Consider the following 16,501-nt stretch of genomic DNA (forward strand, 5'->3'; position numbering starts at 1 on the left):
TTTCCTCTTCTTTCCCTTAACCTCAAAATTAGCTGCTGCAAAGAAAGAAATCACAAATTAAATAGTACAATTAATGTTATCCTGATGTTTGGGAGAAATTGCTCCAGAATATTGTAAGCAACCAAAAAGCACATTGTCTTAGAAAGTCTGAGAAGCTGAACACAACAAATAATCTTTAAAAGAAAGTTTTTTTTCCCAAAGCTACTAGGGTGATGAACACATTTAAAAGACAGGGTTTTTTTTTTAAACTGTTCAAGTTGGACTCTGGGAAGATAAATTTGACCACCTTGAAAATTCTGGGCTCCTTAAGTAAAATATGAATGGGAAAACCAACTGCAGACTCTCTAAGCACTAAGACACCTGAATTTATTCTAGCAATACGGGATAAAAGAGATTCAAGTTTAACGTTCTAATAAAAGAAAGGCTTCAGGATGCTAGTGGATTAGGCATTACTTGAGAAGGTGTAGGGGGAAAGCAAGAGCTATCAAAGTTGTTAATATTTGAACCATGGAAGCTTCTGACTGGAGATCGATTTCTAAGAAGCCACAACTCTAGCCGGGGTCCTAGAGGTTAAAAGGGAGTTTGCACTAACACATAATTGAGTAGCCACAGTTTAGATAACTCTAAAGGGCCATAGAACTGCCCTCCAGGTTTTGATATTTGTAATCACTCAATGAGGTCATTGTTTAGCATAAAAGAAGTGACATTCTTGATTTTTTCTTATCAGAAAGCCATTTTACAATATTAAAAAAGAAAACAAATGGCACATGAGATTCTTTGCTCCACAACCTCTCCCTGGTTTCCATTAAAATTCTGAAGATATTTGGTTTTCCCTCCACTGGCATTAATCTGGTAGCCATACTGTCCCCATCTACTCAACCTGAGTTCTCTGTGAGCAGTAATTCAACGTAGTTGCACTGACCAAGAATATATGACTTTACTGTGTGTTAAAAAGAAATGCTTCTTGTGAGCACTTGTGACTTGTCTAGTTTATTCTAATCTTCTACTCCTGACATGTCTTGGAACATTATCTCTGTCCTTCTTTGGGTTACAGGGCTTGTTGAGAAAGTCACCGGTCACAGGTGTGTACATGTGACACCGGCACCTTGAACTCTCTGGAGCACTGGAAACTCCTGCAGGTTAGTCCGTTTCTTTCTCAGAGTAACACGTCTATATTTTTAATTCATTATTTAAAAAATAAAGTCAATAATCATAAAAATAAAACAGTAAGAATAGTCATATTTAACTTTAAATTTTACTATAACATTATAATTATGTAGTACATTGCAATGTTTTCTATTTTATATGTTATAATTCTCGACCAAGTGCAGAGATGACTTTTAAATATTTCTGACATGAAAGTAATTACCCTTTGCTTATTGGATAGATCATTATTTTGAGTCACACTTTCTTCATAAATCAAAGAAATTGAGTTATCATGACTAATTCTTAATCTGCTTTGTGTCTAAAGCTAGCAAACATTTGGATTAAAACATTGAAAAACAAGGTAATTATTTAGTTGTTTTATCTACATGATATTAAACAGCCAGATGTCTGGTTAAACTTCTTATGCTTAATAGAGCAAAATGGAAATTTCAGTTGTCTTCTAAATTTAATTAAAGACCAATTTGATCAAAACATTTACTCTGGAACTTACATTATTGATTTTGAATGCCCGTATTGATCAAATTAACCAGACGCTTTGCAAACTGTACTTCAAGCTGCACTAAAACCTGGGTAGCCTGAGCCTTTAGCTTCCCTTAAATCCCAATGCAGTGCACAACCCCTGAATACGTGAGTTGCAGTTGTGTGTGTGTGTGTGTGTGTGTGTGTGTGTGTGTGTCTTGTGGGAGGGGGTTTGGTCACAGCCGTAGTGGGAAGTGAGCCTATGGGTATACACATCTGCTTATATCTCCCCTAATTTTTTCTCTAGGTGTTTGTTCTTTCCCACATCCTTTCTCATTCCCTATTCATTAATACAGATAAATGACTGTTGAATCAATCTAGTGCTATCAGCTGCTGTTAACCTTTTGTAAATGCTTAAGGTCTGATCACTATGGTTACCTAAAAATCACCTGGCAAATAATCTAGATTAAATAGCCTAAATATGTCCTGTGTGTCTCTAGTAAAAATTCTCTATTTAGGAAGATAATGTTTTCAGTTGGAATATGGTCAACTTTAAAGTTTTAATAAATATCCTCAATGCCATCATGAAACAGTTTCCAAACTTATGATCATTTGATGACTCATTTTTCTGAAGCCCCAATTACATATGATTAATGGATTTTATTGCAGATTTAACTTTTCTCTCTTGTTTATTCTTCAGTGTTTCTGGGAATACTTCAAAAGTTTCCACCACATTCTGTTTTTTAATCAAGTGATTTATGAAGAATACTCAGTTTTAGATTTCAAATTGTGCTTTCATACATGAGCTATAAAACTTAAAATATAACATTTACTTGTATAAGGATGTTATGTTACTACTTATTCAAATTTTATAGTAATAAGCGTATTGATAAAAACTTTTCTTATTTTCTTAGAACATTTAAGTATAGTGACTGTATAGCTCAAATTTTAAAAAGTATGTGGTCTGAAAATACTAATAGGCTTACGAGAACAAAGGGACAGTATATATTTTTTTAACATCTCTATTGGAGTATAATTGCTGTACAGTGGTGTGTTAGTTTCTGCTTTATAGCAAAGCGTATCAGCTATACATATACAAGTATCCCCATATCTCCTCCCTCTTGCGTCTCCCTCCCACCCTCCCTACCGCACCCCTCCAGGCGGTCACAAAGCACTGAGCTGATCTCCCTGTTCTATGCGGCTGCTTCCCACTAGCTAGCTATTTTACATTTGTTAGTATATATAAGTCCATTGCCACTCTCTCACTTCATCCCAGTTTATCCTTCCCCCTCCCCATGTCCTCAAGTCATTCTCTAGGTCTGCGTCTTCATTCCTGGGACAGTATATTTTAAGTCTGTTTAGTTCTTCAAAAATCTAAGATCTCATGGTCATCCATCCACCATACAGGATTCTGATTATGCCTTCAGTTCATTCCTCTCTGACAGCAGCATTTCATATCATCTGTTGGCCATTGTGAAGTTATAGCAGAAATGAAATGTAGGGGTTTCAGTTCAACATTCACAAACCCATAGACGTATCACCATACTCTCCCACTTAAAGATTTTGTACACCTAACTGAAGCACTGATCACAAATATCAGTTGTAAAATTGAAATGTAAATTATTCTCTCAAAGCCTGTGGACAAATGTGGTGTCTCCCTGAAGAGCACTATAGTCTTCTCAAACGCAGGGGCCCCAGTTTTAGTCTCTTGCTGTGACTTTATCTATAAGGCTCCCTTCATCTTTGGCCTCAGTCCAATTTGCTTTCATTTGGGGCCAATGCCACTTTGTTTGTTTAAATCCAATTTTGGCTAATAAATGCTTACAATGTATTTTACTATGTTTAATAGCACTAGGAAATTGAACTTTGATTACAATTAAGTAGAACATAGCAAATATGATATCATTATAGCATAAGTTGTTTCAGCATCTGTGTTAGATTACATTATCCAAACACATGAAACAGTCAAATTTCTGACTTGACCATCCCCTGCAGGCAGTGACCAGCTGCTTCTTGCCAGTTGAAGTCTGTTTTTTGTTATTGCTTTGCCTGTCAGTGGCTCATCCTCATAATTCCAGAAATGCTGTTGAATTCCCAGTTGTTTCCTATATTTTTTATCTGTTACATTATTCCAGAATTATAATTGAAGGAGAAAGAAAGAAAGAAAGAAAGGATGGAAGGAAGAAAGAAAGAAGGAAGGAAGGGGAAAGAAAGAAAGATAGAAAAAGAAAGAAGGGAAGGAGGGAAGGAAGGAAGGGAAAGAGAAAGAAAGGAAAAGAATGGCTGCTCTTACAGAACTTCACAAACCATTTTCAATCAGGATTTAGGTAAGAGGTCAAACTCTAGTCCAAAAATAGCCAGTTCATTTTGTTTTTAATAAATTTTAATTCAAAGCATTTTGGCCCTAGGGAGAAACTAGGTTTGTTCCAAAGGTCCAGAGATGCTAGAGATCAGCTGTCTGTGTTCCTTTAACCTCATGGCAAGGCTGCCTTAGTTAATGCCACATTTTCCTTATTATTCATTACTTGGGAAAAGTCAATGGCTGACATAGAAATAGCTGAGTGCATTATTCTAAAATGAAGTGATTAAATCATGAGGTTGAGAGTCGGATGCAGGAACCCTGGGGATGGATATTTTTTCCTAGTTCTTAAGACAGATTTTTTTCTATGAGAACTCACAACAACAATTAATCCCTTCAAAATGACGGGGCCATAGTAAACTCTATTCAAGGTTGAGCCTCAGGGGGTGTGGGGAGGAGCAAAATAGTTAACACAAATCTCTGTTGAGGAATTATAGGGGCCCAGAAAGATGTGGACTGAAACACCCACATGTACATTTATGTCATAGATTTGGAGAAACGATCCCCCGGTGCTGAGCTGAGAAGGAATAAACATAAGATTATTATGGTGGGCCAAGCTGCAAGGGTAGACTGGGCAATAGGAAGTGAGAAAGTGCATGGTGGTGTATCCCAGAGCGTGCCTGGTGCTCTGCAGGCTAGCTCTACCGCAGGAGCTGGAGTGGGGCCCTAATGCTTAGGAGCAAAAGCCCCCAGTGGCAGAGGGGGTTACCCGGGGCCAGGTGGTGCTCTCCTGGGCATCAGGCCCCAGGAGGTTCAGATGATGCTCCCAATATCTGACTTCAGGGAATTCTCTCTAAGGACGTCTACCTTGAGGCCCAGCCAAATTTATCTTTTTCCAAGTCCCACCTGGACTCCAAAGCAGGTATATCCAGATCTCCATCCTCCAGCTGGCTGCTGGTGAGGGGTGACACTGTGTACAAAATCTGCTTGTAGATCTGGAACTGCTGGGATAGAAAGAGGGACCTTTAATCCCTAGGACAAAGAGGTTTACAGTGCCTCTTCACCAGGACTTCCGGTGTAGTAAACTGGTAGGTTATCCATGGTCTCCATAACAGGAAGGATCTCCAAAGTTAGAGAAGATGGAAACATCTTCCTTATTCAAACACCACATAAAACCCTCTAATTAAGTTCTGAGCCAAGAAGAGATCTCAAAAAGAACAGCCAGCTGGCAGGAGCTGGCCCTACCAGCAGCCTCTGACCCATGTACCTGAGCACTGTCTTTCTGTGCGGCCTGTCACTTTGATTACCTCTGTCACCACTAATTCTGGGACCTGATGGCTTCTCTTTAAATTGTTGGCCTACGTATAACTACATCCTTCCTTTACTTCATTCTTCTGCAATAGAGACATGTAGCATTTTCAAAATTAATGTGATTCTATACTAAACTAAAAAGGCAAGATGCCTCACCTAAAGTCACATTTCCAAACTCCAAGTTCTTGATCCTAAGATGAATACGGCCCAGCCCCCAAAGCTGTGCGATTTCCTGCCCAGGGTCCTCCTCCCACCACCCCACCCTACGTGTTACTTGGTCACTTCTCTAGCTGCCATATTTTTTCCTCGTTCTTGTAACGTGGTACATGTTCAAACAATAGGCTGAGATAGGTAATAAGAAGGGATGGTCAGGAAAGGCCTCTCTGCAGAGAAAATAATTAAGCCAACAACTAAAGGATAAGCAACAGCTAGCCATGAGAAGTTGGGGAAAGAGTGTTCCTGGCAGACAGAGCATCTGATACCCAGGCAGCAAGAATCTGGTGTCCTGGAGGTACTGACACAAGTTCTGGAGGGCCAGAGTATGTTGAGGAAGAAGAGAGGTCATAAGATAAGGCTGGAGAGGAAGTCAAGGGCTCCATCTTGTAGACCATGGTGAAGAGTTCAGACTTTGAATGCAAGAAGCCACTGAAGTGTTTGTGCAGGGGAGTTACATGTTCTGATTTATCTTTTGAGAGTCTCCTTGCTGCTCTATGGAATAAGGAATCAAAGAGGAAAACATAGAAAAAGGGAAACTAGCTAACAGGCTGCTGCAGATATCCGGGCAAATAGTGATGCTAGCTTTGACTACTGTTTTTCAAACTCTGGATCACACAATCATTTTGGTGGTCTTGACCGGCAATATCAGTGAAATAGAATGGTGTGCAATAGAAAATATCAGAGGCCATCGTATCACTTCATGATATTTTCTCTCAGTTTCTTATGGACATACCTATAGATATTCAAGTAGTAGATTGTACTGTGAAGTGGGTTTATCACTCTGAATAGTGATCAAAGAAGCCACTGACCCATACAGGATGGCCACAGTGGAGGCAGAAAGAAGAGGAGATCCATCGCCATAAAAATGTCTTCAAATACATGGAGATGGAAGAGATCACCTTAAAAAGGACATAGAGAGGAGACAGATTTCTATGATATATTTTATTTCATTTTCAGTATTGTATTCCTATATTTATACCCTGCCTATTCTTTAAAACATTATTTACAGTAACTTATGCAGAGTGATAATCAGATTGTACCATTGACATAGGAAAATGACAGCTAACCAGCCATTTTTTTAAATGGTACATTTAAAAAGAACTGGAATATAACCTGATGGTCACCAGTAGGTCTTTCCCTCACCTTTCCGCATTACTTTTCTGGATCACTGATGGATCTCTAGCAGAGTTTATAAACAAGTTCAGAATATTTACCCAAAAAGTGGCGTGAAGGGGAGGAAATATTAAACTCTATGTCTATTCAGTCTTCATTTCTTCTGAGGGAGTGTCCCTTGATCTTCTGAGGTAACAATACTAGTTTTGTTGACTTCTTGACAATGTAATCTGATCTGTGCTTGGTTTAATGTACAAAGTCACCACCATACAACTAGCTATTCAAAAACTTGCATTATCACCGCAGCGAGCGATAAAAAATGTATTGTGCCTTGGGTCAAATGCCCCGTTTATGTTTCATTTTGCCTAATATAGGATAGAATGACCTCTCTAAGAGAAGGTCATCTAAATGAGTCTCTCTCTCCAATTCTACTTGAGCAGCTTGAATTTAATCTGCTATTTGGGATAGTCTCTAACCTGATGAGAAATAGATTTATAATAAAACATCATTGAAATTCAGAAGCTTGCCTTGGAAAGAAAGGGTACATGCCATGGGCAATTAGCAAATGCAGAAATCCTTTAATTATAAACCATGACTTTGCCTGAGGAACTTTGTACTGTGCTGATGAGAGGTGGAATCTAATAGTAAGCCTTTTCATTTTAGGTCCACATATACACACACCCACAATCTAGGAACATGTTAAGACCCATATGCTCCAACAACCCATTTACAAATTACTAGATGAGAACAGCATTAACTCCCTCCTCCCTTTGCCATTTAAAGAAAGCAAGCTTACTACTTCATCACCTTTCTTCTTCCTGGGATTCTCTACATCAGTTGTAAAAACATGCCTCTCTCCCCTCCTATCAGAATCTTGTCTTGCTTTGGGGGTAGGTGACAACCAAAGACTATAGTGGTATTTCAATAGCAGACTCTTAAAGATTTCATAGTCAAAGGAATGAGTCTCTAATTGTAGAAAATTAACTTCCATTGGAAACTTTACTAGTTGCTACTTGAAGTGCCTTCCACATTGCTTCTCAAACTAGATCACCCAGGTAACTAACTGCATATGCTGAGTGTCCACACATTTTGATAAAGCCACCCAGAGAGCCTCTCCTGACCCAACTAGTTATGCTGCTGACTCTACTGTAAAGCCATTCCTGTGCCAGACGAAACACAGAATTTCAGCAAGTAAGGAGCTGAAGACAGGATAGCATCATCATTTTCAACCTGTTTTTTCATTCTCAAACCTCACAATGTTGGCCCTTTCTGCAGAATTTCAGTTTGACTTGTATTATTCACTGAGGAAGTCTGGTACATATAACAGCTTCCTTTTAACATAGATAAGACCAGCAGGCTAACAGTTCTTTGGGTGAGTAGGATAATTATCAGGAAGCTGTTGATAGTTCATTGCTGACCTGTAAAAACCTAGTAAGAATGAAGTCAGCTAAAATAATGGATCCATTTAAAGTTTGGGTCATATAAGACGTCATTAAGGATCACATTATTTCAGCAAAGAAAATATTACAGAGAGCTCTCCTCTTAAAAGAAAATAGTTTTTCTGCTGGAGAGCTTCCAAACCGCACCATTGCAAAACCTAAACACTCCAAACCATTGAAAGCTCATGTTTAACTGTCTGGTTCTGGTTGTCATGAAGACCCTTTCTCCTTTGGTAACTGATTTTTGTTGAAATCTAGGTGTCATTTGGCTTTTAATCCTAATTATGTGCCTTATGCTAGGTGAACATACTTTCATTGACCAGGGGTTATTTTTTTTACATCCTCCATAGTGTAGAGTATATTCCACCCTGCCCTGTGTGATTAGGAAAAGTAGTAATAAGCATTTCTGGGGAGTTGGGGAAAAACAGTAAAAGCAGGGCTGGCCCAAGGCATGATTGTGAAATGCCCGACATTTTTTAAGCCCTTGTCTCTTAATTTGTCATTTAACTATTTGGGGCCCTAATCTCTGTGAAATCTTGTTCAGCCAATATTTGGTGGCCCTTCTAAGCATCTTCTGTTGGAGCATGAACTGAGACTAGACATGATACAGTGCATGTAAGACCTGAGACATAGTAGACGTTCAAAACCTGTTAAGTCTGCATCATCCTCTGCATTTCCTAAGCCTCAGGACTGAGGGATACTTAATACTGACTTACGATGAAATTGATTGTAAGAACATTTGCTTGAAGACTGAAAAACTTTTTGAACCCAAAGGAATGTGCCTATAATTCTGACATTTTAGGCCTTGTAGGAGGTAGAGAAGAGACACGGTAGCAGGCTGGGGAAGGCTTCACTGCTCTGGAGTGATGACAGCTGCCTGCTCATTAGACCAGCCTTGCTGGAAAAAAATTGTTGAGAGTGTGGGCGAGGCATGGGGGCCACGCAGTGTGTGGGACCTGATCATTCACACCAGAGCCTGAGAGCCCCCGTCCCAGATCATTTCTAAGACCTCTCCCCTGGCAGCCCATAGGTTGGATTCTTCCATCTTTCTCCTGCCACCAGCCATTCACGAAGGGTCTGGTTAGTTAGTGCATTTTTAAGGACCACAGTGACAGAGGCAGAAACAGGATTTGTGAGATCTGAAGCTTATACAATTACAGGAGCCCTCTTTCATAGAAAAAGTGCAAAATAACAAATAATAGACACAAATGTGACTATTTAATTAGAAGAAGAAATCACCACAAATTTTACACTTAAAAAGCTGACAAATGCCACAAACATCACAAAATCCATAAAATAATGTTTTTAATTACCTTCCTGATACACCCTATAGTATATTTTTCCTAATTTTTTTTTTCAGGTTGCATACTCTAATTGCTCCCTCATGAATCTCCTGATAGGAGAGAACTTCTGCATTAACCACATCCATGAGAACCAAAACCTTTGCCTACAGTTGTTCATGTGGGATGATTTGAAGAACTTTCCACAAATGGGCTTCTGGCTCTGAGCATTTCAAACCTTTTTAGTCCTCTATATCCACATATTTCTGACATTGTAAGGATATGCTCAGATCACATTATAACCTCTAACCCTGTGTCTTCATTCCATGACTGCAAATGAGTGGGTAGTGGGAGTATTTTGGAAATTGTGTCTGCATGAGGACAGATAGCAGAACTTAGCTACACCTGGAAGTGACCACAATCCACATAAATATACACATCCCACCAAACCCAATCTAAAAGGATCCCCAATTCAGTTTACCATTAGCCAAATACCCAAAACGTCCTCAGCCAATCTGACACCACCCAACACGAAGGGGCGTGGAGAGGAATTCCACGTGGAAAGAGAGAGCAGGCTTAACTGATGTGATTAAAATGTTCTACTTTTTCAGATTTTACAAAAGCATATGCCCCGGCAAATTAGAGTCCCTGAAAATGTAAACTTCTTTAGCTTCACAGGAAACCCTCCTCTTCACAAAGGGGATATCGCAACACAGAATTCTGAGAAAGTCCTACCGTCCCCCACCCCCACTTATGGGAAGAGCTCTTTTGTGCTAAAGTACTCAGTATCCTAGAAGGGCTTAGACATATGTCGTAAAAATAATATCAGTATCATTACTAAACTCCTTTGTGCCCAAGCACAAGGCAATCTCAGAGGCAGAAATCATGATATCTGGCTCCCTGGGGAATGGAGGGAGAAACTTCCTGAACCATGTACCTGGTTCTCTCCTGCCACTCCTTCGGCACTGCCCAAGGCAACCTGAAGAAGAAACTTAGATTATGTTAAGAAATGTCTCAGTCTAGTTTAATAATTTTAACTGTCTGATTCTTTAAATCCTAACTCTACCCTGCCACTAAGAAGCTGTAAGAGCTCGGACAAATTAGTTCACCTCCCTAAGCCTGAGCTTTCTCATCTCTAAAATGGCAATAATAATACTTCCCTTGCAGAATTGTGGAAAGGATTAAATGGATAGCATAGGTAGACTATTTGGAACCTAGTAGATGACTAAGATATTGTAGCTATTGTACTTACTGTCCACATTTCTAGTATAACTATAAGGGAAGAACCAAGAGGGGAATATTGGACAGCCCAGGGTCCAGGGCCTCCAGATGTACCACACATGGCACAGAAGGTCGAACTCTATAAATACTAAGGGGTGATGCTTGCAGTTTCCATTTCTCTACTTTGCCCCAGGGTCCAGTAGCAACCCAGCGAAAGTGACCACGGCAACGTGACAGCCACAGCACTCTAAGAACAGAGTTTGTTAGTAAACATTAGGCTTTTAGGAGGCAACAGTAATTCAGATCAGGTTCAGATCGCCCTCATGAAGTAAGGTCTAACTCTGAAATCGCATGAGATTTGGGAAGTGTTCTAGGCTCAGATAGTTTGCTATTTGAACAAGAACAACAGATTGCCTCTGGTCATGGCTGCAAAGAGCTGGCACAGAATGCCTAGCAGGACAGGATGTAGGGGCTCTGTAAATGTTTTTTGAATCCAACTAAAGTGATCTGTTCTCAGAGAGCCTGGACACTGCTGGTTGGACGTGGTATAGGCTCTGAGTAGCCTGAGATGTCAGGTAATTTGAGGCAGCAGAGCACTGTCTTTAGTGATTGACTCTGAAGCCAGACCACACTGGGACCAAAATCCCACTTCTAGCATCTTTACAGTCTTGGGCAAGCTACTTAAATTCTTTGTGTCTCAGGTCCCTTATTCTAATGTGAGGATAACAAAGTATTCACCTGATCGGGATGGTGTGAGAATTCAATGAGAATTCAATGAGAAAATATTTATCTAAGGCTTTACATTGCACATTGCAAGTACTGACACATTGCAAGTACTCAGTAGTGACTAGCTCGAATGTTAAATGGGAAATATGGCGGAGATGTCCAGAGGTCTTTGATTTTGTAGATCTGGCACTCAGAAATGAGGTAGTAATTACAGGCATATATTTTAGATTTTCTAGTTGTATTAGTTTCCTGTGGCCGCTGTTTAACTTGGGGTTTAAAACAGCAGAACTTTATTCTTTCACAGTTCTGGAGGCCAGAATTCCAAAATCAGTATCATTGGGCCAAAGTCATGGTGCTGGCAGGCCATGCTCCCTACCTACGGAGACTCTCGGGGAGAATCTATTTCTTGCCTCTTCCAGCTTCTGATGGCTTCTGGTACCTCCTGTACTGCGACCTCATCGTTCCAATCTCTGCCTCACAGTGTCTTCTCCTCTGCTATCTATATCACATCCCCAACTCCCTCTCTCTTTTAAAGACACAAGTGTTGTCATTGAGGGCCCACCTGGATGATTCAGAATAATCCAGGATAATCGCCCCATCTCAAGACGATTATCTTAATCGTATCTGCAAGGTAACATCTACAGGTTCAAGGGATTAGGACCGGATATATTTGGAGGCCATTGTTTAGCCTACTTCACTAGTTAATATACGATACTGTAAAACATGAATGAAGATGAAATTATAAGAAGAAAAGAAATCTAAATATAGAACACTGGGAACCATAAATATATAACAGGGAAATAAAGAGGAGCCACTATAGGGAAGTGAGGAGAGAGGAACAGCCCAAGGAGACAGTTGGGGTAGGGGTGGGTGGCATGTTTTAGATTCCAATCATACAGTACTTTCACAAAGGAGAGCATGCTGGAAACACTTCAGAGAATCAAGGCGAGTGCTGAGAAGGAATCACTGGGTTTGACTCATAGGAAGAATACCCATAAGTTTAGCCAAAGTGTACTTATTGGCATGGCAGAGAGAAAGCCAAGTTGTGATGGATTAAGTTTGGGGTTACTTACTTCTGTGGTATACTTTGTGCATAGGCATAGGTGGAAGGGAAGACGGTGCAAACAGACATCTTGACAAGTCACTCTTCCACCTCACTCTCCGTTGTATTTTCTTTGGATTCCCCACAACAAAAGCTCAGAGGCCCCAGACTTGCCAAGGTGGACATGACCCATATTAAAAGGGGAAGACAGTGCATCCTTCCCATATAAAAATGCTTGCTCTTCAGCTCAGGAGAGGTCAATGACAAAGGCTTATTCATCCTTGTAATTGTTCAGCCTCCTCTCTCTCTAGGGTATCAATGACTGGACTAGTTAAGTAGTGATATTTTTACTCATTACACTCTTTTGCAATATCTTCAGAAGGACTCTAAATAGTAAATAGTTTACATTTTTTCTAATATGTGGACATTATTTAGTCACTCAATAATCTTTTAGATATCAGACAATGTGCTAAGCATTATACTGGAGATAATATAAATACGTTAGGGGGAATTCCCTGGCAGTCCAATGATTAGAACTCCCCACTTCCACTACAGGGGGCGCGGGTTTGATCCCTGGTTGGGAAACTAAAATTCCCCTCAAGCCTCTCAGTGAGGCCAATAAAAAACAAACAAAGAAATATATATAAATATATTAGAACTAATAAAAGATTAAGATAAGGTTAATGGCTAACATTCTAGTGCCTTGTATGCAACAGGCACTGATCTAAATGTTTTACGTATGGACTTATTTCAATAATTTAATGAGAAAGGAGACACTAGTATATTATTGCTCTTATTTTATAGAAGAGGGAGCTGAGGTACAAAGATAAGGAAAAGTCACACGGCTAGGAAGTTTGAAGTGAGGATTATCTGGGCCTATTCTCTGAATCACTGTGACACACATTTCTTTCAGCATCTGCAAGAAAACATCTCTAACACACTTATTTTGGGCAGAAGCATGCAAATAAGCATTATTTCAAAGTGATTTAACAAAAATTAAGTTTTGATTTTAAAAAAATCTCATAATACCACAAATCCTTATCCATTATTCATATTCATGTTTACGGAGTACCTACAATGTACTAGGCAGTGTTCTAGAAACTGAACTTTCAAAAACGAACAAAACCCCTTTCCCCCTATTTAACATGGAACTGGCTCCATCTTTCAATTTCATGCACTAGTCGACACTATCACCATAGTCACGAGCTGAGATGAAACCAGCTCTCCCCTCACTGTGTATAAGAGACAGCATTTAATCATTGGAAGAATTACATTGTATGGTAGAAACTACCACTACTCACTTTTGAAATCCTCCTTCTGGGGGAAATTGTGCTATCCTAAACCCTAGATGAAAAATTACAGAGGAAAAACAAGGGAAAATTGTATATGGAGAATTTATTTTTATTGCAGCATCTAAATCAATAATCCAGGTTCAGAGAGGAACTATATTCACAATGTTGAGCAACTCATTTGACGTTTCTGGGTCTGTTTCCTGAGGATTGTCTAACCTGACATCGCAGATCATTTTCAGTCTGACTTTCCATGACCCCAAGCAACAAATATCAGGACTTAAGAGGAAGCCAAGCTCCACTTGTTCCACTTCCCACCCACTCGAAGGCAGGAATCAGGAAAATTACAGAACCTCAGTACTCCAAGTAAGGGAGCCTGGCCCAGGCCTTGCAGCAGTGCAAACACCTCACACTGCGTCTTAGCCCCGCCCCACTGGAATCTATCAGTGAAACTTATTCGTCCTTCATCCCAAAACAAAACCCTCAGGATTCCCTCTTCATCCCCCATCCCCAGCCATGGTTGCCAAATAAAATACAGGATGCCAGACTGAATTTAACTAGACATCCTGTATTTTTATTCACTAATTCTGGCAACCTAACCGAGGTCTTTCAGCCCCTCAGGAGGAAAGGCCATCCATATCCTGGAAGACTTCCCTGATCATCCAGCCTATGTTGAATTGCAATCTCTCCTCCCTCAATGCTCCCTGTCTTACTCCAGTGTTAATTTTCCACATAGCATTTATCATCATAGATACAGATATTGATCTATTATCATCATAGACTACAGATATTGATCTGTTGTGTTTACGCTATGTATATTCTTTGCCTACAGTAATGCCTGGCACAGAGTAAATGTTTGATAAATATTTGTGAATGAATTCGTAAACTGTCTATTTGATGTAAAAAATGATATTGTCATTATGATAAATATCATAGGTAAATTTAATAATAATAATCATACAAATAACTGATATTTATTGAGCATATATAATAATATGTATCAGGCAGAATGCTAAGCATTTTATGTGGATTAACTCCTTTACTGCTCACAAAAATCCCTTGAGGTAGAAATTGTTATCCCCATTCTACAGCTGAGCTAACTGATAATGAGGGGAAAAAAAGTGACTGCCCAAGGGCTTACAGGGTAGTATTGAGATTCAAATCCAGCAGTCTGAGTTCTTTACCTGAGTCCTTTCCTAGAAGAAGAATGCTTTTCCCTAGGGACACAAAAATATGAAAAGGTATTTTCTCCCATTCTGAGGGTTGTCTTTTTGTTTTGTTTATGGTTTCCTTTGCTGTGCAAAAGCTTTTAAGTTTAATTAGATCCCATTTGTTTATTTTTGTTTTTCTTTTCATTGCTCTAGGAAGTGGGTCAAAAAAGATCTTGTTGCAATTTATGTCAGAGTGTTCTGCCTATGTTTTCCTCTAAGAGTTTTATAGTGTCTGGCCTTACATTTAGGTCTTTAATCCATTTTGAGTTTATTTTTGTGTATGGTGTTAGGAAGTGTTCTAATTTCATTCTTGTACATGTAGCTGTCCACTTTTCCCAACAACACTTATTGAAGAGGCTGTCTTTTCTCCATTACATATTCTTGCTTCCTTTGTCATAGATTAAGTGTGTGGGTTTATCTCTGGGCTTTCTATCCTGTTCCATTGATCTATATTTCTGTTTCTGTGCTAGTAGCATACTATTTTGATTACTGTAGCTTTGTAGACACAGAAACACAAATATCATATGATACAGCTTATATGTGGACTCTAAAAAATGGGTACAAATGAACATATTTACAAATCACGGATATAGAAAACAAACTTATGGTTACCAGGGAATAAGGGGCGGAGGGATAAATTGTGAGATGGGGATTGACATACACACACTACTATATATAAAATAGAAAACAAATAAGAACTCACTGTATAGTACAAGGAACTCTACTCAGTATTCTCTAATGGCCTAAAACAAAAGAAGAGAAGAGATCTAAAACAAAAAAGAAGAATCTAAAACAAAAAAGAGTGGATATATGTTTATATATAATTGATTCACTGTGCTGTACACCTGAAACTAACACAACATTGAAATCAACTATACCCCAATAAAAATTAAGAAAATAAAAATATGAAAAAGGGGTTAAATGCTCACACAAACTAGTAAACGCTTTTGAATGAATAAATTACTGCCCCAGGCCAAAGAATTTTTTAAATTGATTGTTGTATGTGAAATAGAGCGTGATATGGACAATTAAGGGCTTCTATGTAACAGACACACTTCTGTCATGTTAATAGAGCGTTTGGCCGGAGGAGAAGATGAGAGAGTGAGGTCAAGGCTGCTCATCTTTCTTCCTCACTTTGAAGCTCAGAATCTTGACTCCGACATACAACTTGCCAAAATACTATGATACCAAACACTTAAAATATTTTTTAGGACTTTATAAAGATGGTAAAGGGATCTGAAGCCATCGCAGATTCTAGAATGAGAATGATATTCATTTTAATAACAAGTATTTTGAACACAAATATAAACAATCCTGGGTAGGATCTGCTTTACATTTCTAGTTCCTCCTCACTAAGGAACAGTCTATATCTCTACCACTCACATGAAGGGAATCCCTTCCACTCACTCTTTTCTTCCCCCTCTGTGTTGGCTGTTCTTAGCTCACACTGCTCTGTGCTGGGTTCCTTTTCTTGTGTCAAAATACTTACTATCATTTTCACATTACTTTCAGTCTCTACTAAAAGACCCCAAGTTTACGTTAAGGACTCCCTATTATTTGGTTTGAAGACTAGCGCACTGTACCACTACCAGCACATGGAAAAGCAGTAACCAAGGGCTGTTTCTGTTTAACTATCACTTGCTGTTTTATGCACAGTGCTTTGCTGGTCTTCTCCTGAGCAACCAACCCAAAGATCAACAATCTATAGCCAGCAGGCAAAATCCAGCC

The sequence above is a fragment of the Stenella coeruleoalba genome (assembly GCF_951394435.1).
Source record: "Stenella coeruleoalba genome assembly, chromosome: 12".
NCBI classification, from domain to species: Eukaryota; Metazoa; Chordata; class Mammalia; order Artiodactyla; family Delphinidae; genus Stenella; species Stenella coeruleoalba.